At 37.5% G+C, this 23272-nt stretch overlaps 1 protein-coding gene across 1 annotated transcript in view; it reads left to right on the top strand.

Moving 5' to 3' along the window:
• NCK2 (NCK adaptor protein 2) overlaps nucleotides 1-23272 on the top strand; it is a 203528-nt gene that overhangs the window by 63868 nt on the left and 116388 nt on the right. The window contains exon 2 of the mRNA XM_036758172.1: nucleotides 4216-4370. The gene's annotated coding sequence lies outside the window, so the exon portion shown is untranslated. The remainder of the gene's footprint in view (nucleotides 1-4215; nucleotides 4371-23272) is intronic.

Genomic DNA, 23272 nt, shown 5'->3' with positions numbered 1-23272 from the left:
GTTCCCCCAGGTCATGAGAGGTGCCTGGAGCTCCAGCCAGAACCTGCAAGGTACTGTAGCTAATGGAATACTTAAATGCAGGGTGACTGAGGTAGATTCAATGAGTTAGCTACCTCGACATCGACGATGCCAAGCGGTAAGATTCTAAGGCAGAAGAGACAGAGCTACATGGATTTGGAAGGGAACTCACAGATGCAGAGCTAGACCATCTAATCTAACCCCTCCATTTTACAGATTAGGAAACCAAAGTGTCTGCAGTTTAGTGATTTGCTTATTGTCAGACAGATTGTGTCAGGAATAATTTGAACCCAGGCCCTCTGACTCTATAGTCAGCCAAAGGGAAAGAAACAATTATTGTTTTCCAACAAAGGTATTTTCCAAAGGTCTCTATTCCAACTTGGTTTTTTTTGTACCCACAAACCTAATAGAGTGACAGTATACTCTTAGTGGTTAAAAGAATGTTCACTAAATGGAGAAGAGTGTTGAAGTGCAACATAATTATATTATTCCCTTCAAATTCCTAACTGATAGAGCTGCAGTGACTTTTACGTAGTTTTTTAGTAATGAAGGACAGTCACGGGAAGGCTTCTGGTCCCTTGTTATATTGATACTGACAGAACAGGAGTTCTTGTGTGGTAGGATAATTCCTTTATAATTGAATTTCCTAAATAAGAAAGGAAGAACTGAACTGGGAAAATCAGGTGGGGAGAAGCCCTAGGCTAAATGCACACAGTTAAACTTACAGCTTTTTTTTTCCTGTAATGTATGCTATTGCTGGTCAAAAGAAAGTGTGAATTGTTCAAAGGAAATCAGTAACCCCAGCGGGGTGGGGTGGGGGGAAGAAAAGAAAACCCCAAAGTTCATGTCTTACTTGATTTTAGTCCAGTCCTGTTACCATCATACATTAGAGACAGTTGCTGAATTAAAGAGAGGGAAAAAAATAAACCCAAAACTTTCCTTTTTTTTTTTTTTAAACTTTCCTTTCTGGCTTAGTCAAACGAGTAGAGCATTTTATTAGTTGCCTTTCTTTTCCTCTTTAGTAAACATGTTGCTGGAACAAAGGCATCAGTAGTAATTTTAGGGAGGGCAGTTCCCAATTTAGAGTAGTCACTGGGCCCAATAATCTTTGGTCATGGCTCCTCTGCCTAATAATACTGTATAAGGACATGCTAGAAACTTAAGCAAAATATCTTTAATGTCGTTTCTTTGTTGCATGCTCAGTTTACAGCCTCAGAGAAGAACTGTAATCAGACAGGGTTAGAAAAAAAGACTGATTCAGCAAAAATGGGTTGGTCGCTTCCTATAAGCTTGATGTAATCTTGTCATCTGTCTGTTTTCTGTGTGCTTTTTAAAATGGGCTTTCAATTTGCTTTCCCTCCCTAGCTACTTAAGGGAAATGTTGTGATTGTTGAAAGATCTTTGAGGAACTCACGAGGAAAAAAAAGCTATATGTTGAATGTGATTCACTTATTTTTTCAAGTTAATCTGAATCTTAAACTCTGTATTATTTGAGGAATAACTTAAGCTGAATGTAGTTTTTTTTTTTTAGTTCCCATCATTGAGATATTTAAAGTACCTAACACGGAGTGTTTGGTATTAATACATTTTGTACACAATAAGTTATTTTAGAATTTACATTTCATGGTCACCTTATTGCTAATCCACAACCTAAAATCATAAAAAATTCTGAAAAGATATTCTAGATGGGAAAGACTGTACTTATTTAACTTGTCTTGGTATGGTGCTGTAGCTATGAAAGAGACACATTTTAAGCTAGATGAAAGTATTACATAGTTAAAGGATTATTTTAAGAATAAGAAAGACTTAAATATCTGGAGAGTGCATCGTACAATGGAAAGAACATTGATTTTGAGAGTCAGAGGCTTTGTATTCAAATTCCACCCTTGACAGCCTCTGAAATTTACTAATTGTGTGACTTTGACCACGTCCCCCTCTGCCATAGTTCCTTCACTGTAAAATAAGGGTTGAATTCAGTGGTCTTTGAAACTCCTTTAAGCTTTAGATCTATGATCTCCTGATCAGATCTATAATTTCTTGTTTCATTCCCTATAGATCATGGTTATAAGTATTAAAATACATTTACTTTCCTTTGCATTCTATATATTTTATTATATGCATTTAAAAAAGAAAAAGCTTTATCTGACAGCCAGAGGGGTCTGTCTCTGTCTCTCTCTGTCTCTCTCTCCCTCCCTCTCCCTCCCTCTCCCTCTCTCTCTGTCTTTTTACACACACACACAGACACACACACACACACACACACAGACGATTAAGAGCCCCAGTCTACAGGATGTGCTGCAAATTCCTCAAACTAGATGTGTCCAAAATTGATCTTGTCATCCCTGATTCTGCCTCCCCAGACAAACCTGCTGTCTTGACCCAATCTCTGTTAGTGGCACCATTATTCACTCACGTTCCTCATGTTTAAAACCTTAAAACCTCCTGTATCCATCCAGTTGCTAAGTCTTAATGATTCTGAATTGCAATATTTCTTTCACTTGATCCTGATTAAACTATTAGAAATAGTCTTAATGAGTCTTCCTATTTTTCTCTTCCCTTGTTTCTCTGTTCAGATGAATACTTTTTATGCGTAGATCTTGTTGCACTCTTCCTCTCCTCAAAACTCTTTAATGGGTTCCTTATTGCTTACTGAATAAGGGATAAACTGCTTAGCTGGAGATTCCAGGCCTTATACAATCTAAAGGTACCTTGTCTTTCCAGCCTCTTCTCTTATGAATGGGTAGGAATAGGACTAAGTGGCCTCTAAAGGCCCTCCTAATTTCAGATCTAAGTTTTTGTCGTCATACCACTCCCTTCCACATAGCTTTTGCTCTAGTCAAACCAGACTACTGGACATCTATCACATTTCCTTTGTGCATTTACTCATTTTTGTTCCCTAAGCCCAGAAGTAATGCCTTTCTGTTCCCCTTCATCCGCTTTTTGAAATCCTACAGACAACGTAATTAAAAACACACCTCAAACACTACCCATTCCGTGAATAATAATGGTAAAAATAGCTGATATTTATATAAGGCTTCAAAGTTTCCAAAGTATTTTTCTTACACTATCTCATTTGAGTGCTATAATATTTATTAAGCACCTACTATGGGCCAGGAGCTACCCTAGCTCTGGGGACATAAAGGTAAAAACAGCCCTGCCCGTCAAGGAGATCACGTTCTAAAGAGGAAGACAGCATATAAAGAAACCAGGTGTAATAATAGATTGATAGTTTGACATCTCTGTTCCATTGTATATATGGAGTGTGAATTTTAATTTATTTGTTTAGTTCTGAATAAAATAATGGAAGAAAAAGCAAATGGAAAGTCATAGCAAGTTTTTGAGAGACATTGCAGATGTTACTGTTTACATTCTATAAATGAGGAAACTGAGACTTGGATTAAGAATTAATTGATCTCAATTAATTGATCAAGTAACTCATAACAAAGCTGGCAACTAATGCCAGAAATGAGATTTGAACTGATGTTCCCTTGACTCTAAGGCCAGGGTTTTATCCAAGTACACCCCACATTAAGCTTGCTCTGATGCCCTTCCTCTCTCCCTCCCAATTGATAAGGATCTTTCTTGCCTCAAGTTTGGTTACTTCATTTCTGCATTTGTTATGTGTAACTTTATACGTGTCCTGTTTCTCTTCTAGCCTGTTCTCCATGATGGGAGGAACTATATCCAAAATTTTGTATCTTCCCTCACTGCCTAGTACAGTAGTGTTCTCTGTAGCAAGTACTTGAAATTTTGTTCATTGAATTGAATCACAGAATTTGAATGTGTCCATTCTTGTGTGCCTACTTTCCAGTGCATAGATGCTGTGGAATTAATTATCGGTGTCCTGATATTCATATGCACCTGGTACTCCCTTGCCTAGGGTCACACTGCTAATAAGTGTCAGATCTTTGTGACTTAAGGCACAACATTTCTATCCATTTCATTGCTCAGATGGGGACATAAGGCATAGAGAGATAAAGTGACTTTCAAGGTGATTCTGCTGCCTTTTTTGTTCTCCCATCAATCCTTTTTTCAATCTATAATATTGTAATCCTTCATTGGGTGACCAAGGCATGTATATTTCATATTATATTTCACTACTGTTTCAGCGTTTATATCATGTTATAACATTTATACCATGCTCTTGGGTCACTGTTCATTTCTCATCCACTTTTCTTTCTTTCTTTTTTCTTTAAGGTCCATCTTGACGGTGATCAATCTTATGTACCCTCCTGTAGCTGAAAAAGCTCTTCTTGCAACTCTGGAGGAACATCTTCAAGCAACACGCAAGACACCATCATCTTTGAAAAGCAAGTAGCCGAGGGGTTCATAAGCCTGCTTTTCCAGTTAAGGTATTGGAACTGTACCTCCTTCGTAGCCATGAATAATTTTGAGATTCTGTCACCTTGTTGGTATGGGTGTGTGTGTGTTTAGTAAAGTTATGCAAATGACCTGATTTAATTTCTCACTTACACGTTTATCTCTTTGTCATAAACATATGCTATGCTGGATTTTCTCTACTGTTATGCAAGGTATTTAGTATTGCAGTTGTTTCCAGTGAGTCATAAGCCTTTTGTAATTCACGAATGTACAGCATGTGGGGATTTGATATTCTTTACATTTTTTTGAAGATTGTCAGGCATGCCATAGTTCCAAAGGAGAGATAGGAGCAGACACCCTTGCCCTACCCCTTTGCAGAGGCACATATTTTCTGACTTTTGATGTATTGATCAATTTTCATGAATTTTTTCTCTTCTTGTTATATGGGATGGGTCTCTGGGAACAGAGGGGAGGGATACTGAGGGAAATTTTAGTGATGTAAAAAAACTAAAAGATACCAATAAAAAATTTAGTTTAAAAAATTGCCAGACTTGCACAGATTTGATTGATGGTTGAAAATCTGGCACATAACCCACCCGCTTCATAACTGGTGACAGTCCTTTGATAGGAGAATACAATTTGCTTATATAATTTATAGATTTGCAAAAGAAGAGAGTAATGGGTGATAGTTGACAAATTTTTTTAAGGATCCTTTTTTTCAAAAGCATGATAGTTCTTGGGGGTTTTTCTTTGGTGCCTTATGTAATGTTTCTGATTTTTATTTTCAGTTCCACATTCTCTCCTTCTACTTCTCTCACACCCATTGAGAAGGCAAGAAATACAGTAGTCATTATACACATGAAGTCACATGTAATGTTTCTTAACCTGCCTTAAGATGTTCAAGATGTATTCTGTCTTTTCCCACCTTTTTTCCCACTTTGCTTGTGGGATATCCCCAAATATTATGAGGGAATCCTTCTCTTTGGGCCCCTGGGATACTGGTCTCACTTGTAGATCTTATGCAGGAGATATGAAAGACATTGTAATGTTTTTAATAGATGCAGTGCATTTGTTTAGGGTCTGTGTTTGCCATTCTTTTTTAGGATGGTTTAGGTTCTTAGCCTTCATTGAAAACTTCTTTCTCTCTCTTTGAGGCTATTTCTTCTCAGTTCCTTCTTTGAAATGAAGTCTTAACAATTCTTTCTAGACTTGAGTAAGCCTCTCCTTATTTTCTGGCACAGCCTTTCTTCCCAGCCCGCCTTTTGCTTTTATCTGTATTCATTCATTTGATGTGTCAGCTGAGGTTACTCTTAATGAAGCCATCATAGTGTTCACTGACTCCTTTCCTCTCACTGAACTGAAGATGTTATTCTAGTGAGTGAGTGAGCCTTTGCTTCCTCATGGAGTGGTTTTCTTGACAGGGTCCTTAGTGCTTTTCTTACTTGATTTTTTTTAAATGATGTCTATGATGCCTGTTGCTCTGAGGAATCAATGATCCGGTAGGTTGCAGATGATTCTTTCTCCAGTGACAGATAACTCAGAGAAGTGCTTGTTTCATGGTGCTGAGGACAAAAGAGATTTGACAGAGTGGCTTCCAATTGGGACTTCCTAATGTGCATTGTTTGTAGATACTTTTCTTTAACCTTAAGGTTTCATTTTTAAAATGTTTCTAGGTAGTTTACTAGCATAATAGCTTTTATTGATGTACCTTTTAAAAATACATTCATAAAGAAAATAATAGCATGTAGAGGCCCTCCTTGGAAAAAGCCTGTAGCTGGGTTCTCAAGGAATGAGAATTTGTTCTGGGACCTTAATGAGCAAGCATTCTTAAGCACCTGCCATTTGCTAACTATTGTGCTAGATATTGGAGATCCAAAGACATAACAAGGGAAAGAATCCCTGCTCATGCACTTGCAAAAAGGGATATTTCTTGCTTCTGCATTATTATTCACAACTTTCCTGTGAAAGCCAACTCTACCTGTTTAAATTATAAATATAATTCAAAGTCCTGTTAAAATATTGATAAGCAATGGAGTGACCTATCTTGGTAATGGTGGACTATGGGTACAGAACAAATTGTGTACCATCAAACCTTTCCAAATCTGGAGCAACCTGAAACTCCCCAGATCACCTCTCCACCTCTACCCCAGCAACCTACTTGGATATCACAAGATATAAAAGACATACACAAGAAACCATAATACTGGAAAGGTTAATGAGTGTTGTGGGAGAGTTTATAGGGATTATTTCATCCAGGAGTATCAGAGAAGACTTCATGGAAGAGATAGCATTGTATTTTATTTTATTTTCATCTTTTACTTTCAAAAATTGTTTTATTGATCCTGTTTCTTTTAAAAAATTTATTACCTCCTGAGTAACTAGCTGCCCCTACTTTCTCTCCTCCCCAATAGAACGCTGTCATAACAAAGAAGTACAGTCAAGCAAAACAAAATGACGTATTTACCATGTCTGTTATATAGGCAGATAGATAAAGCATTTATTAAGTACCTACTATGTGCCCAACACAATACTGGGAATACATAGTGAGAATACAAATACAAGTAAAAAGAAAGATAGCCTTTGTCTTCAAAAAACTTATGTTCTAGTTGGGGAAGACAACACATAAAAGGGAGGTAAAAAATGGTGGGTGGGAGGGAGAAAGTTGGAGTAATCCAATTGGTCATGGACTAGTTTACGTTTGAAGAGAGTATGACTGACATGGGTACTTACTTAAATGGAGTTTTGGGGAGGAATTCACCAGTAAGGGGTAGAGGCCTTGCCAGCTTTGGAAGTAGATTTCTGGGATAGAGGTGGAGAGGTGAATTGCAGAGTTAGAGGTTCCTCCAGGTTTGGAGAGGTTTGGTGGTATACGATGTGTTCGGTAGCCATAGTCCACCACTACTAAGATTGATCACTCCATCAGTTAACACTGTGATGGAGGAAATGATACTTTAACAGGTCTTTGAATCAGACTTCTAATTTAAACAGGTAGAATTGGTTCCATAGAAAAAATCTAAATAATAATGTAAAAGTGGTAAAACAAAGGGTATATATATGAAATAGGTAGTAGTTCATTTTATCTGGAACTTAGTATGTTGAAGAGATTAGTGGTAATTTATAACTAGAGAATGGAAGGAAAATAGTCATAGGATGTATAGCTGGAAAGATAAATCATAGAGATGATCTAGTTCAACCTCTTCTTTTGACATTCAAGGAAACTAAGACCTAGAGGTTAAGTGATTTATATAAGATCACACAGATAATAAATAGCAAAGCTAAGACTTTAACCCTGGGCCTTTGACTTGGAGTCCACTGTGCCACAGTGGCAAAGAGGGAGACCTATTAGGATGTTATGGCAGCATTGTAATTGAGAGATAATAAGGTAGAACCAAAGAAATAAAGAAGGAAGGATGGAGAGGAGAATGTTTTAGAGGTAGAATACATAGTATTTGGTGAATGGACATAAAGAGTGAGAAATATTACATAAACTAATGTTGGGATTATAAGGCTGGGTAATTGTCATTAACACATAAGAAATTGAGTGGATTTTGCCAGGGGCAAGATGATTAGTTTGATATGTTCAAATTTTCATGTTTTCAAGCAGCGTGGTATATAGTTTGAGGATTTTTTTCTTGCTTACCTCTCATCTTTTCTAATTTGAATGAATAAATGCCAATCAGTTTTTTGTTGTTTTTTTCTTCCTGTTCCGTCAGGTTTGATAATCATTTTGAGTAGCTTAAAAATGGTTTAGCATAGTCTAATTAAAATAATTAGCTTATTTTTATAGGGGTGTATGACAGGGGTGTATTTAGCAGCCTAAACTTTTTACATCAAGGAAAAATAAGGTTTTAAATTAAACAAAATATTGGGGCTAAAGTTTAAAGAGAAATTTAAAACTGTGCAACTATTAGAGGAGAAGTGATGAAGAGACTGGTATTTTATTGCCACCCACAAAGCCTCCTCAAAAAAACCCCAAAACATCCTATTTTACAAAAAGCCTTTGACAGTTTTATTCCCTGGAATGAATTTTAACCAGCATCGTATCATGGTGGACATTGTGATGGCCTGCTAGCCTGTTTTTTCTAAAGCTGTAGCTGACATCTGGTTTCCTTCAGAGAATTGAGTTTGCTTGGAATTTTAAAGAATTTTTCTAACTCCTTACTGCCCCCCCCAAAACCCATCAGCTTTATTTCCCAAGCCCTTAATGAAGATAAAAAAGAATATTTTAAATAATACCCATTTAAGTGCCCTTTGTAAAGTAGATCCTTTAAGCCAGTTCATTTCTAGCCAAAAATAAAGCGTTTGCCAAGAATTTAAAGATTTCTTTCTCATCCATTTTTTCATTGGAAAAAATCTTTCTATTTTTGGTCATAGTTTCCTTCCAAGGATATGTTTCATTTTTCATTTGAAATGGAAGCAGTATTTCTCTACTCTCCCACCTCTCTCCTCAGTTGAAATAGCCTCTTGTGATTTGATCAGCACTCCAAGGTTGTGGGTCTGATCTAGGCCAGTTTTGTTGCTATAAAACTTAACTAATAGTATCACTCTCTCTTACTATTTATCTCCATTGTAAAGGAAACCCTTGATAAATTAGGGAGCTGGAAGTCAGGATTAAGGGAGAGTGGCAGATATATAGTCTCTAAAGCTTGCTGTGTCTAATGTCTAATGTCTAAAAGATAAGAAGTACATATTCTATTTATTTTATATCTCCCTTTATTGAGTAAAAATGTTTGAGGTGGAAAGGACCATTGAGGCCATCCAGGCCCAGTTCTTTAATTTTACATCAGATGTTGTGCTGTGTACACATAGTAGGTGCTTAATTCCACCAGCTTGGTTTTTTCCCAGTGGAAAGACCTGGTTAGCCCCGGGGCTCTAAGAACCCAAGTTTTATAAACCTTTTGGGAAAGAGTGCATATAATATTTTCATAATTGCAGCATGTTTTTATCAATCAGATCTTGTTCAGTATCATTAACGTACACTTTTGCTTGCATTTGGCATTTATCTTTCCCCCTCCCTCCCCACCTATGTATTGTGTGTAGTACACCGCATGTTGTTGTTATCATTTCAGGTGTGTCCAATTCTTCATGATCCCGTTTGGGGTTTTCTTAGCAAACATGACCACTGGAATGGTTTCCCATTTTTTCCTCCAGCTCATTTCATAGACGAGAAGACAGAGGCAAACAGGGTTAAATGACTTGCCTGGGGTCACACAGCAAGTAAGTGTCTGAAGCCAAATTTGAACTCAGTCTTTCTGTCTCCAGGACCGGCACTCTTCATTGTGCCGTGTTTGTCAGTCAGTAAACAGTTATTAAGTGCTGACTGTGTGCCAGATACTGTGTCATGTCCTGGGGATACAAAAAGAGTCAAAAGGGGCCCTCAGAGCTCATAATCTAATGGGTCAGATGAATGGTATTCTAAAGAGTTTTCAATCTTTACCCCGTTTTGATCTATCAGTTTTCTTACCTGAGTCATATTTCTTGCACAACTAGTAAGTGGCCGAGGTCAGATTTGAACTCAGAAAAATGAATCTTCCTGACCACCCGGCACTCTATCTGCTGTGCCACCTAGCTGCCCTGATCTGTTTCTGCTTTCTTTACTTACTGATAAATTATGTGCATGATCCGTTCTTTGGTAGGCGAATGAGCCATGCTGCTTATATGTCCTGTTTGAATACATGGCATCCACTAGGACAAAAGATTTAGATACTTCATCAACTTGGGCTGGGAACATGAGTGGAAAAAAAAAAAAACAGCCGATTTGGAGGCAGACGATCCGAGTTTGATTCCCAGCTCTGCTAGTTACTTCTGTAATTTTGGGCAAATCGGAGAACCTCTTTGGGCCTCAGTCTCCTCGTCTGGAAGACAAGGGGAATAGACTAGATGATCTGTTGAAATTCTTTCCAGGTCTAGATTATTTGCACACTGAAGCTGACCAGTCTGGCTAAAATTACAGGAGTTTTTCTGTACCTTAGAGGACAGGATCTAGAAGCCAAGTGAGTGGGAGAAAGAAGGTGACTCTGTGCTGATTTTGTATCTTAACGCTTATCTGGAAAACATCATCTGTAGCATTTTTCTGGAAAGGCAGAGGATGTTTATAATTTTACTCTTGCTTAAATATCTTCTAGTTTGACCCTTTGACGGAACCCAAAACTTCACATGTGTGGCCCTCTAGGTCCTCAAATGCAGCCCTTTGACAGAACTGAAACTCCACAGAGCCAAACTTGAGGACCTAGGGAGTCACATGTGGCCTCTAGGCCCCAGGTTCCCCAGCCCTGCTATTAGACCACTGATTCTCAAAGTGTGGTCTGGTGATCCCTGGGAGTCCACAAGACCCTTTCAGAAGGCCCATGAGGTTAAAACTGTTTTAATAATATTGCTAGACATTTTAATGTCCAATATGATGAATTTCAATAGAGACATGCACATGAAGAGAAGCTCTTTAGAGTGTAACAGGGTCCCGAGACCAAAAAGCATGAGAAGCACTCCCCAATTACTTTTTTTTTGCCTGTATGTATTATTGGAATAACCTCATAATTTGTCTCCATTCTCTTCTTTATTCCTCTCTGCACTGCTTCTTATTTGCTGTTCATAAAATACAAAATTAACCTTGACACAACCCTGTCTCAAGAAGTTTCAGAAGTGCACTTTTAGTGTTTGGATCAAAGATAAAGTCCTCTCTTTGGCATTTCTCACTCTTTGTAGTCTGGCCTATTAACAGATATTACTGTCCTTCCTATCCTCTATTTTTAAGCCAAACTGGCCCCCTCGCTGTTTCCCATACATGCATTTTATCTCTTTATCTGATTAAGTGCCTACTATGTGCCAGGCAAAAGACAGTCCCTGCCGTCAAGGCGCTAACAGTCTAATGGGAGAGCAACAAAGAAACATGTGCAAGCAAGTTATATAAAGGAAAAATGTTTAGGGAATGATTAGGAGAGGGAAGGTGCTTGAGTAAAGAGGAGTTGGGAAGTACTTCTTGGAGAAGATCCTATTTTAGTTGAGACTAGAAGGAAGCCAGGTGAGCCAGGAGGCAGATATGAAGAGAGCACTTAAGGAATACCTGAAATGTAAATGTGCACTGTCCTCACCTGTCCTTGTAGCACCCCTAGGTTCCTTCAACACTTAGCTCAAGTACCACATCCTTTATAACACCTTATCTCCCTAAACTAGTCCCCTCCCCAGGAATTACTTTTATTATTCATATATTTCAGGTTTACTGATCTGTCCTCATGTGGTGTGTTGGTTTTTTTTCCCCCCAGGAGAATATAAGGTCCTAGATCCACTTACTAAATATTTTTTGAATCAGTGAATGAACATAAACTATTAATCCATTGACCCATTTCCCTTAAAGCCATATTCTTTCATTTCTATATTCCAGGGATGTGGTTTACTTAGAGTTCATTTTTCAAGACCCAAAACAAATCAAAACAAAAAAAATCTCTTGAATGTTGACAAAATAACACAACATTCTGGCCATGTATAAGAAAGAGTTTATGGTACAACAGAATTTTTCTTCTTCCTCCTTAAATTTCAGTTTACAATGCCCTTGTTTAGGTAGGTAAATCTACTGCCACATGCATTCTTCTTCCCAGTCTTTGTAAGATTATTCTGGTATCTTCAGAAAAACAAAACAATTCTTTAGGCTTATCTCTGCCACCATCATCCTGTTCAATCTCCATAACTTCCCTTGTCTTTCAGAGCCCTGGTTTTTAACTTGCAGAGAAACATCAGGTAGGCCTCCCCAGTCCTACAGGCTTCTACGTCCTTCGAGATAATTTGGGAGAGGTGGAGAGGATAGGTAGGCCGCTTCTGGTAACGTTATCTGTTCTTGCTTTCTTGAATGAGCAGAAAAGTGTATGAGGTTCAGTCTAGTCAGTCGTTGAGGCATGTCTCTGACACATGATTCAGGAAGACCTATTTCCCTGTTATCCATGTACAAGTGTCAGTCCTTGTCAAAAGGCAGACTTTAGCCCCTGGATTTCTTCTTTTGGCTGGGGCCAGTAAAGTCTTTCCTTGCACCTGTCAGAGGCTATAATTCCTTATTGGTCTTGTTATTAGTCTTTATTATTATTTATTTTTCATCCTTCAATTTATTTAGTGACAATTAAAATTTCATTTATTATAATTTATTATTATTATCAGTCTTTAATTTGCAGCAGCCATCACTATATCAGAATCGTAAAGGAAGTAGCTGTTGGCATACAACAAACAGCATTTCCCCAGACTGTGTTCTGGGAGAATTCAGCACTAGATAAATAAGGGTTCCATGAGGAAAATCTTGATGCCATTGACAGTTTTTTCTCTGGAATATTAAATATGAATTATGGAAGTAGTGGAAATGTTTATTTCATGTGGCAACTTTCCGGAAAAAAATTTACTAAATTCAATTTTTTTTTCTTTAAAAGATATTTTCTCCTGTTTTATCTCCAGGGTATTTCATACCTCCCTATCATCTGGATAAGTACTTTCAAGTTAGATCACTATATTTCAAGCTTAAAATGGCATAATGCAAGTTAGTTTGGAAAACTGGTGAAGAAAGCACCTAAAAGAAAATAAAGGTTTTTCTTTTTCATTGTAAGTTTATTTGGGAATTGTAGGATTTGTTTGGTAAAAGGTAAGGGAAATGGGTGGTGTCTGTAAAGTAGAGGTTAGGGGAAGGGGAACAAGTATTTATTAAGTGCCTATTATGTCTCATTTGACCTTCCCAATAACACTGGGAGTAAGATGCTCTTAATATCTCAATTTTACAGTTAGGGAAACTGAAGTAGACAGCAGTTAAGTGACTTCCCCATTGTCACACAGCTAGTTGAATGTCAGAAACGGCATTTGATCTCATGTCTTCCAGACTCCACATCTGTTTCTACATTTACTTCATTACCTAGTTGCTACTAAGTATAGTCCAGTGAACTTGACTTTTATTGGGGAAATTCTAGAATGGCTCATTAAAGAGTTGTTTAATAAACATCTCTAAAAGGAATCCATGATCATAGAGGGGTTTCATCAAGAAGAGGTCATGCCAGACTATTTCCTTTTTGTGACAGACTTACTATATGCTAATTGATCAGGGCTAAGCTGTATATCTCACCTAGATTTTACCAAAGCATTTAATAATGGATTTCATATTGTACCTATAGAAAAGAAGGAGCAATGTAGACTGGACCATGATATAGTGGGATGGATTTGGATCTGGTTGAATGACTAGACTAGAAGAATCAATGTTGTGGGTAATGAAGGGATGCATGGGGGCAGGGATGCATGCATGCCAGTAGATTGTGTATTTCCAGTTATTTCCTATGTGGTAGCAGTGGCATAGGAGATATAATCCATAACAAAGTTACATCTCAAGGGCTACTCTGGTACCCACCAAATGTGAAAAGACTTAGACCAGCCATTCTGAAACTTTTTAGTCTTAGGATTCCTTTACACTTTAGTAAGTCCCTTACGCTTTCTCTTTCTTGATTACCTTTTCATGCTTCTCTTGGTTCTTGGTTCTATTCACCTCTTTACATTTCTAAAAATTATCGAGGACTACAAAGAGCTTTTGTTTATGTGAGTTCTGTTGATACCATATTACCTATTAAAGCTGTGATAAATGTTTAAAATTTTTGTTAATTTAAAAATAATAATAAAAATAAAATAAAACTATTACAGGTTAACGTAAATAACTTTTTTAAAACTAAAAAAATCCATGAGGAGAGTAGTATTATTTTACAAATTACAGTATTTTTGCAAATCTTTTTAATGTGTAGCTTCAAAGAAGACAGCTGGATGCTCATATTTGGTTCTGCGTTCAATCTGTTGCAGTATACTATTTTGGTTGAAGTACTTGAAGAAAAAGGAAAAGTAATTTAATAGGCAAATAATATCTTTCTTAGTATTATTATAAAAGTAGTTTTAACCTCACAGACTTCTTGAAAGGGCCTTGGGGTACCCCCAGTCATCTGTGGACCACATTTGGAGAATCACTGACATAAATAAAAGCCCCAGCATGTTGCTGAGACTTTCTGTGGAGAATCAATAAGAGTATTTGTATTGGAATTGTGCAGTATAAGAAAATAGGCAAAGGACGCAATCCGTACTAATGGAGAGAATCTCACAACAATGAGGTCATGGCTCCATTGAAGTATAAGTTAAGGCACCACTACAATCTTCTCAGTTTCTCAAACTCTAAACCTTCCTTCTTCTCTCATGTCCGATTAGTTCTAAAATTCTTTAGATTTAATCTTCAGTATTTTTAATATTCCTGTGATTTTAAGACAACCTGTGTTTCAGGCCTTCATCTTTCTGCCTTTGCTCTTTTATAATAAGTATGGCAAAAAAAAAAAAAAAAAAACCACAACCCACCCAAAACCCAAAGTAGGAGGTACTTTGCCTGGACTTCCCTTCATTAATTCCACTTTCCCTTTTATCATAGGTTTTGGTGTTTATATTATCCCTGTTAGATGATGAACTCCTTTATTTAGAGACCAATGTAATATTTCTCCTTTCCTCAGAACCCAGAGCAATGGCTTATGTGTAGGAAGCGCTATGTTGATGTTTGTTTAATTGATTATTAAATTCTTAATATTACTGTTTTAATCTATATGGGATATGATTTCATTTTTGCCTGGGATTTTTGTTTAAGTATATCTGCCTGGCTCGATTTATCAGTACTATAGTAAATGCTTTTGTCTGTTTAGTAAGCTGACTTATTAGGACATAAAGGCAAGTTTTCTGGAAAGATGGAAGCATGATAGGACCTAGGAGGGTCACCATCTCCCAAATATTCCAGTACACTCTAAAAACTCACCAGAAGGAGCAGCAATAAAGAAAACCAAAGAAAAATAGTTAAAATACGATTCCTCGTCCAGTTCAGGACTGTATAATAAGGCCACCAGGAACCGTGAGAGGCTCTGCATTCACACAAGCTCAGGCCATACTGAACACATCACGGGAGACAGGGCCAGACCAATAGCTGGGCAGCCCAGGCCTGAAAAAAGGACCTGGGCATACAGTAGAAGTAAAGCAGAAGGCCTGCTACCTGCTTAGTTTATGGCATTTAGTCAGGGTCAGTCAGAGTCACAACAAAGGATGGAGCCAATTCTGGGCTTAGTAAATGGACTAGGGACAAAACCTAAGATTAGCCTTTAGGAGAATCTGAGCCCAAACCCAGGGATTCCTGTAGAAGATGGGAGCCCAATTTTAGCTAATAGCATTCAGGGGACCAGGCAGGGTGTGCCCACACCATTCAAAAGAATAGGAAGGAACAGTATAAGTACAAGGTCTGAATCTAGAAACCAAGATTGGAGAGAAGAGTAAACAGAAGAAAATGCCAAGTACAATAAATATGGTGGATTGAGAGGAGTCCAAGAAGCAAACCCCTAAAAAGAATCACTCTACAAGTCTAAGGAGAGCCTTAAAGAAAAGGATGACTTGGCAACGAGGGCCATAAGAGAACCTGGATTAGATGAATTAACAAGAGGTACAAAATACAATTTTAGGTGTAATGAAAGCTGTAGAGGAAAGAATGAGGATGAATAATAGCTCAGGTGGTAAATGTTACCCGAGAAATTAATTCCCTGATAATTAGAGAATAACGACTTCATGAGATGAGAAATACTTAAAATCAAAAATCTGAAAAAATAGAAGAAACATAAGACATATTTATCAGAAAGGAATTAATGGAGCTCTTTCCCTCCTCATCTCTGCCTCCTAGCTTCCCTGACTTCTTTAAGTCTCTTCCTTCAAGCTGAAGTCCCACCTTCACCAAGCAATCTCCCCCAGTCTTCCTAAGAGCATCTCCAATTTACCCTGCATATATCCAGTTTGTACATAGCTGTTTGCATGTTGGCTCCCCTACTGTGGGCTGTGAGCTCCTTGAGAACAGAGATTGCCTTTTACTTTCTCAGTATCCGCAGTGGTTAGTGTAGTGCCTGACGCATAGTAGGCGTTCATAAATGCTATTTGACTGGTCAGAGGAGGAGCTGAGGTGTCAACTACAGAACAAGTGCTACAGGGAGTCTTTTGCGTTTCTTAGTATCTTCAATTGCTATTTGTCCTTCATTCTGGAAGAGGACCATGACATCAGGGACATCATGGCACGCAGGTGAATTGGATTTAAGAGAGGGAGGGCTGTGCAAAGTCACTTTCTCCTCTGTATCCCCAGTGCTTAGCATAGTAACTAGCACATAGGAGGTGCTCAGTAAATGCTTGTTGATTGACTGATCAGAGCAGAAGCCAAGGTATCAACTACAGAACAAGTAATATATGGATAGGAGGAAGACCTACATATTAAAGGAGTTAGAGGGTGTTAAAGATATTTGGGAGTGAGCCAGAAATGGAACCAGAACTAGAACTGAAGTGGGAAGCAGAAAAAAATATGACAGAAGGCTTAAGAAATACTGTAGGTAGGTATAGGTAGTATGGTGTAGGTATGTATTTAAATTGAATAAATAACTTATTTTTTAAATTAAGTTTTAAGATGCCATTTATTTTTATTATAATAGCCATTTCTGGATATAATCCCTGTTGTGACCTCCATACTGAAATCTCCCTTTTAACAAAGAAAGCGTAGTTGAGCAAAACCACCTGATAAAAGTATCATGTGACCAGGTCTGACAGTGGTCATTACATTTTGCCCTATTGGTATCTCACACCTCTAGAGGAAGGGGAGATGTGTCATGAGCAGTTCTCTACAGTGGATTTTGGTTTTTCAGGTACTCAGCCTTTTTTTTTTTTGTATACGATCTTTTCATTTGTGTTCTTGTCTTTTAGTTCTGGTCATTTCCCTTACATCAGACCATAGGAATTTTCATGTTTCTCTTAACTCTTTAAATCAGGCATTGCATAATTGCTGTAAAATACTATTCCATTCCATTCTTTATGTCCAGCCATTTCCTAATCAAGGTGCACATGCATATCATTTGTTTTCAGTTTTTTAAAGTTCTATTCAAATGGAACAATCATCCCTCCCACCTCTCCTCCTCCACTTGTTGAGAAAGCCAGAGTGACAAAAGCCTTTATGTATTGTCAAGCAAAACAAATTCCCGCATAGCCAGGTCTGTTTTTATATATTGTCTACACACATGTTTATATGTATGTGTATACAGACACCCAAACACATGTTGTTTGGCCTTCATTTTCAAAAAGGACCAATGACATCTCCGGGATGTCTTGACTTCTGCGTGAAATGAATTTATGTGAGGCAGAGATGCACAAAGCTGTCAGCCTCTCTCTCTTCCTGAGCCATCAAAGTCCAGTGGGAAGACAAAAGTCAAGATGACTGACTGAAGATGGCCTGGGATAAAATGGATGACCTTGACGTCTTCTATGCCTGACGGAGCAGGCCTTAATGGCTGTCGCAACAAATTGTTCCTATGCATCCATTCTACCAGGAAAAGTCTTCCCATGCTTGGGATAACTATCCCTCTAATTCACCAACTGGTTTGAGGCCCATTGGTTACCCTCAACCTGGTTTAGCCTGTCTGCCAAGATGGTTTGCTGGGGTGTGGCCATGCTATAGCTTCTTGGAACTCCAGGTGAGAGTTGGGTGAATCAGGCAGACACCAAAGGTGAATGAGCAGCCCTGAAAACATACATATGTAAGCATGCATGCATACACACATGTGTGTATATGTAAGCTTGTGTATGTGCATGGGTGTGTGTGTATATGTGTTGGATGTGTATAATTGATGTGGTTCTTGTGTAAGTACTCCTGATTCTGTCTCTTTCACTCTGTATCAGTTCATACAAGTCTTCTCTGGTTTCTCTGAAACTATCCGTGTCATCATTTCCTACAGTACAATAATAATATTCTATTAGATTTATATACCATAACTTGTTCAGCCATTTCCCGATTGATGGAAACCCCTTTTAGTTTTCAGTTAGGATTGCTTTCTGTCAAGGTTTATTTACTTCATTTTCACAATAGAAAATAATTTTACAGATTAGGAATATAATGTGGTTGATTTCTGGACTGCAGAAATCTGTTGTGAAATATATTTAAAATACTAAACGTCATTTGCATTCTAGAATCAGTCATTAGATCATAAAGTCAGACTTGATGTTTGTGGAATTCTGTCACCTCACTCAAATTCATGCCAAATCTTGACCTGTGTCAGCTTGTAATTGGGAGTGGATATTTGAATAAAAGCAAAAAATGGCATATTCATGTGCTGAACATGAAGAGGTAGAATTGACTTGTGATCTTCCGTAACATCTTAATCTTCGCTGGTGGGTTTGAAATGTTATTTCTTATTTGTAGAGGAGGGAGGACTAAAAGCCCATTTGGAAACTAAAAATAAATAGCCCCTTTTTTAATAAATACCCTTAAATAGAACAGAACATTTATACAGAAAAGCAAACAATTGAAAAATGGCATAATCTTAGCTGGAGTTTGGTTGAGTAGGTTAAAATTATAGTCTTTCTTCCTGTGGCTTCTATAATGACTTACAATCTATTTTGAGTAGATATTGTATTGTTTACTAAAAGTACCACACTCGCTTGAGCTGGGCTTTACTTGTACTATGCTCTGATGAGTTTCCATTTTTATCTGCACATTTAATGATAGGAATATCATAATTGAGCAAAAAAAAAAAACTTAAAAAAGTTACACAGAGTTCACATTTTTTCCCATTGGTAAGTTAGGTGGTAAGATAGAGTGCGAGACCTGAGTTCAAATTCAACCTCAGACACTTCCTAGCTGTGTTATCCCGATCAAGTCAGTTAACCTCTTTTTGCCTCCATTTCCTCAACTGTGAGATGGGGATGATAATAGCACCTACCTCTCAGGGTTGAGGTGAGGATCAGATGAGGTAATAGTTATAAAGTATTTACCACAGTTCCTGGCACATAGTAGGCACTTAATAAATGCTTGTTCTTTCTCCCCCTCCTTATATTTTTTTTTGTTTAATAGAAAAAAATTGTTCTTTTTTATACTGAAAGAAATGTTATTTTGGTTTGGCGGGGAGGGGGGCCGGGGAAGATCTAGAAGAACCTGCTACCATTTGCTCCACATTTCTAAAATTTCTAATTCAGCCCATGGGATCTCTGTGTTCAGTTTCTCCTGAGTAAGTCATAAAATGTGAACCTATGTAATTACTAAAAAGCAAATGTTGTTTTATTAAAAACCATTAAAATGTTTTCTGGTTGCTACACAAATGTGACAACCTGGAGGTGATTTAAAATATAATTTAAATTGAAATTTTTTCTAATATTTTATTTTAGACCTTATAAAAATTAGATTTTATTTAACCTTTCATTCAGAGAAGAAATGATCAAAATTTCACCTTACTGTGCATTCTGACGAGCATCCATTCAGTTGCTTTTCAATTATACTTATTTTATTAGCAAGAAAAAAAGGTGATTGTATTAATTGAATGGCAGAACAATTAAAAGATAAAAGCCCTATTTCTCTATCTGTGGGAGGGCTCTGGATATTTATGAGGAAATGTTATTTTTCTTATATATATGTATATACAATAATAATAACTAGCATGCATAGAGAGCTATAGGTTTTACAAAAACTTCACATCTATCACTTAATCTCTACAACAATCTTGAGAGATAGACGCTGTTATTATCTTCATTTTACAGGTGATGAAATTGAGGCTGAGAAAGTTTCTCAGGGCCATTCAGCTAGTAAATGTCTCGGGATTTGAACTCAGGTCTTCCTGACTCCAAGTCTAGCACTCTATTCTCCATGCTACCTACATGCCTCACATAGCAGAGATTCGATCCTAGGGTCAGTCCGTTAAGACAGATTTGCTCATTTCCTTTTCCACAGTGTTTCTCCCTTCAGCTTCATGAGAAATGGCCTGTTTAAATTAAAGGAATGCCTGATATGTTTGACTCTAGCTTTTTTTTTTTTTTTAAGAATCACTTGTAAAATAGAATGTTGATGAATTGGGATCTAAACCTATTTACATGGAGTGTTAAAACACATGTGTATAGCATAAAATCTAGAGAACCAACTAAAGATGGGGAAATTAACTGAATGCAGTTTCATCAGGTAAAGGTTAGACATGCTGAATTAGTCTGCTGTCAGTAGAAACCCCTACACAAGAGTCTTGCTTTTCCCAAGGAATTTGCCTAGCACTACAATTGGGGTTCTTTTGACTTGCACTCTTACTGCTCTCTCTAGTTCTGGTTGCTTTATTCTGTGTCATTTCATAAAAATCTTCTTGAGGGTTTCTGAATTCCTTTATATTCATTGCTTCACATTGTTCAATTGTATGTTCATAAATCACAATTTTTTTTTACCCATTTCTCAACCGGACAGCTGCTTTGTTTTCTTTTTTTTTGCTACAGAAACATGCTGCTGTGAATATTTTGATATATATGAGATATTTCTTCTATTCTTTGACTTCCTTGGGATGTATGTGGTACTAGTTTTCCATTGTTGAAGGGGATGATAGTTCAAGTGTCTTTCCTTGAGTAATTCCAAATTGTTCTCTAAAGATCGGGCCAAATCATAGCCCTCCCAATGTATTTGGATGCTTGTCTTCCCATAATTTCTCCACCATTTCTTTTTTTCATCTTTGCCAGCTTGATACAACCTAATCAGTTTTCCTTTCCCCTTTGTTAAATAAGACTGTCTCATCAGTCTAATATTATCCCATCTAGGTATGCTTTGTCACTAATAATTCTTCCTTTCTTTTTCCCTTTATTTTCAAAAAGATGTATTATAAACACTGTATTAAAATCAGCACAACTAGTAAAATTTCCTGGTATCACTATTTACATTTAAATTAATTTCAGTAGATGGAATAACATAAGCCGTTTTTATTTATTCTAAGACTTTTGTTTCTTTGTTTTTACTCTTGTAGGATTGTGATAAAGGTGAACTCTTCTGTTTGTTTTTTCATTTTGCATTATGTAGTTTTCATTTATGATTTCTTGGAGTATAGCCCTGGAAAACGTGGCTTTGATAAAGCCCGTTTTGATTCAAATGGAGATACTTGACTATGCCTTTAAGCCCAGATCTCTTTGGCTTTCAGTGATTGGCCTGGAATGGGCCCCAGAGCAGGCTTCACTTGCTCATTGTTTGGCTTTAATGGCTCAGAGTAGGTGTATATAGCAATTCTTTCCATTCTGCCCAGGAACTTTGAGGATCTTCCCCCTCCCAGATTCTTTATGAAGGCAAACCAGGCCAACTTTTGCCTCATTTCTTACCTAGCCTTTAATTACTGAATGGGCATTGCCTCAAATAAACTGGCATTTGGGAAAGACCTTAGGTTAAAAAGGCCAAGGTCTCCCACAAGGCCATCTCTAGTCCTTCTGACCTATGTCTTGACACTGGACTCTTGATGGCTCCCGAGGAGAGAAGGAGGCTGATGACTTTGCACAGTTCTGCCTCATTTAAATCCAGTTCACTCGCAAGTCAGGACATCACTCTGTTGATGTCATCGGTCCTGTTTGAGAATGAAGGGTGTACAACAGCAGCAGCAAAGATGTTTCAAGTTTCGTTATGTTTTTGCACTTATTGGCCCTAACCACGTGATAGTATCCCATTATATTATCATATCACAATTTATTTAATCATTCCATTAAGTATTGGTCAGCAGTTCTATTGCTGGGGCAAAGAGTAAATCATCATCATCATTTAAATGTGCTGTTGTAGTGCTATGCAAAAAAATGCTTCAAGTTTGTAATCATGCTCTCAATGACATGAGTATACCTACTTGTCCCTAACCTTGCAATATTTTAAATGGCTTTTATCTATTTTTTTTTCAATTTGTTTGGTGGGACTTACTATATAAAAATTGTTCTAATTTACATCTTTTTGGTTTTTTTAATAATCAGGCATTTTAAAGTGATTATTAACAATTTGTGTTTTCTATTTCGAAAATTGTTCCTATCCCATTGTAGACTGGGAGTTATCTTTTAAAATTAACAGTTCCTCATATATTTTCTATATCAAATTTTTAACTGTTAGATTTGTCATAAATACATTTTCTAAAGCATTATTTTTCTTTTGATTATCTATATTGCACAGCTTAGAAGCAAAGTTTGGAGAGTTCTGGACCTATAGTTAGGAAGAGCTGGATGCAAGTCCTGCCTTAGATGCTTACTAGCTGGGCAAGACACTTAACCACCCTCATTATATCTGTGTGGGATGAGTGAAGACCTCTCATAAAAGGGAACAAATTAGATAAATAGAAATAAGTAGGATAGTGAGTCCCATTTCTCTACTTAGATATTTTCCTTTTTGTAAAGCCATTTCTCTACTTAGATGTTTTCCCCTCCATGAACTAAACTAGTGACCATAAGGCCCCCGAGGTTAAGAACAGGATACAGGATGCTCGCATCCTGTGTATTTACCTAATGGTGAGAGGCCTGAAAGAAAGAAGGGTTGAGGTGAATAAGTCAGCAACCATAAAATCCTCTGAAAGTAAGGATAGGACACAGGATGCTCACCCCCTGTGTGTTGACCCCAGGATAAGGGACCCTCAGCTCAGCAGAAAAATGGATGAAAAGCTGGAAAGCCAGGTGCAATGTAGACGTGCAAGACCAGCTAGGTATGAATGATGGGAGACAAGGTGTAAGGGTGCTGGGGATATCCATCACAGATGTAAGGGTGATGGGAAAGGCTAGTTTGCCACAGATGTGAAGATGAGGTAACCAACAACTAATTCCTGCCTGTTACCGATAACTGAACTGTTTGTTCAATCGTCATTGTCATTGTTATTAAGATAGATTTACTACCTTGAGGTTGATAGTAGAATGAAATAAAAATGGTGGGAAGTTCATGTTCGTCACCTGCTTGTCAAAAATAACCATACTGTTTGTTCCTTGCCATTGTCCCTGGGATAGATTTATCGCTTCCAGATTGTACCCTCAAAGCTTACATCTGCAAGCTGAGAGGAAGGAGGTTGGGAGGGGGAATTGCGGTTAGGGACCTATATAAACACCCCAATTTTCTGTGTCCAGTGCGCTCTGACACTGAGAGGACCCC

This window comes from Trichosurus vulpecula, chromosome 4 (assembly GCF_011100635.1).
Source record: "Trichosurus vulpecula isolate mTriVul1 chromosome 4, mTriVul1.pri, whole genome shotgun sequence".
Taxonomy (NCBI): Eukaryota; Metazoa; Chordata; class Mammalia; order Diprotodontia; family Phalangeridae; genus Trichosurus; species Trichosurus vulpecula.
This window is presented reverse-complemented; position numbering and strand designations above follow the sequence as displayed.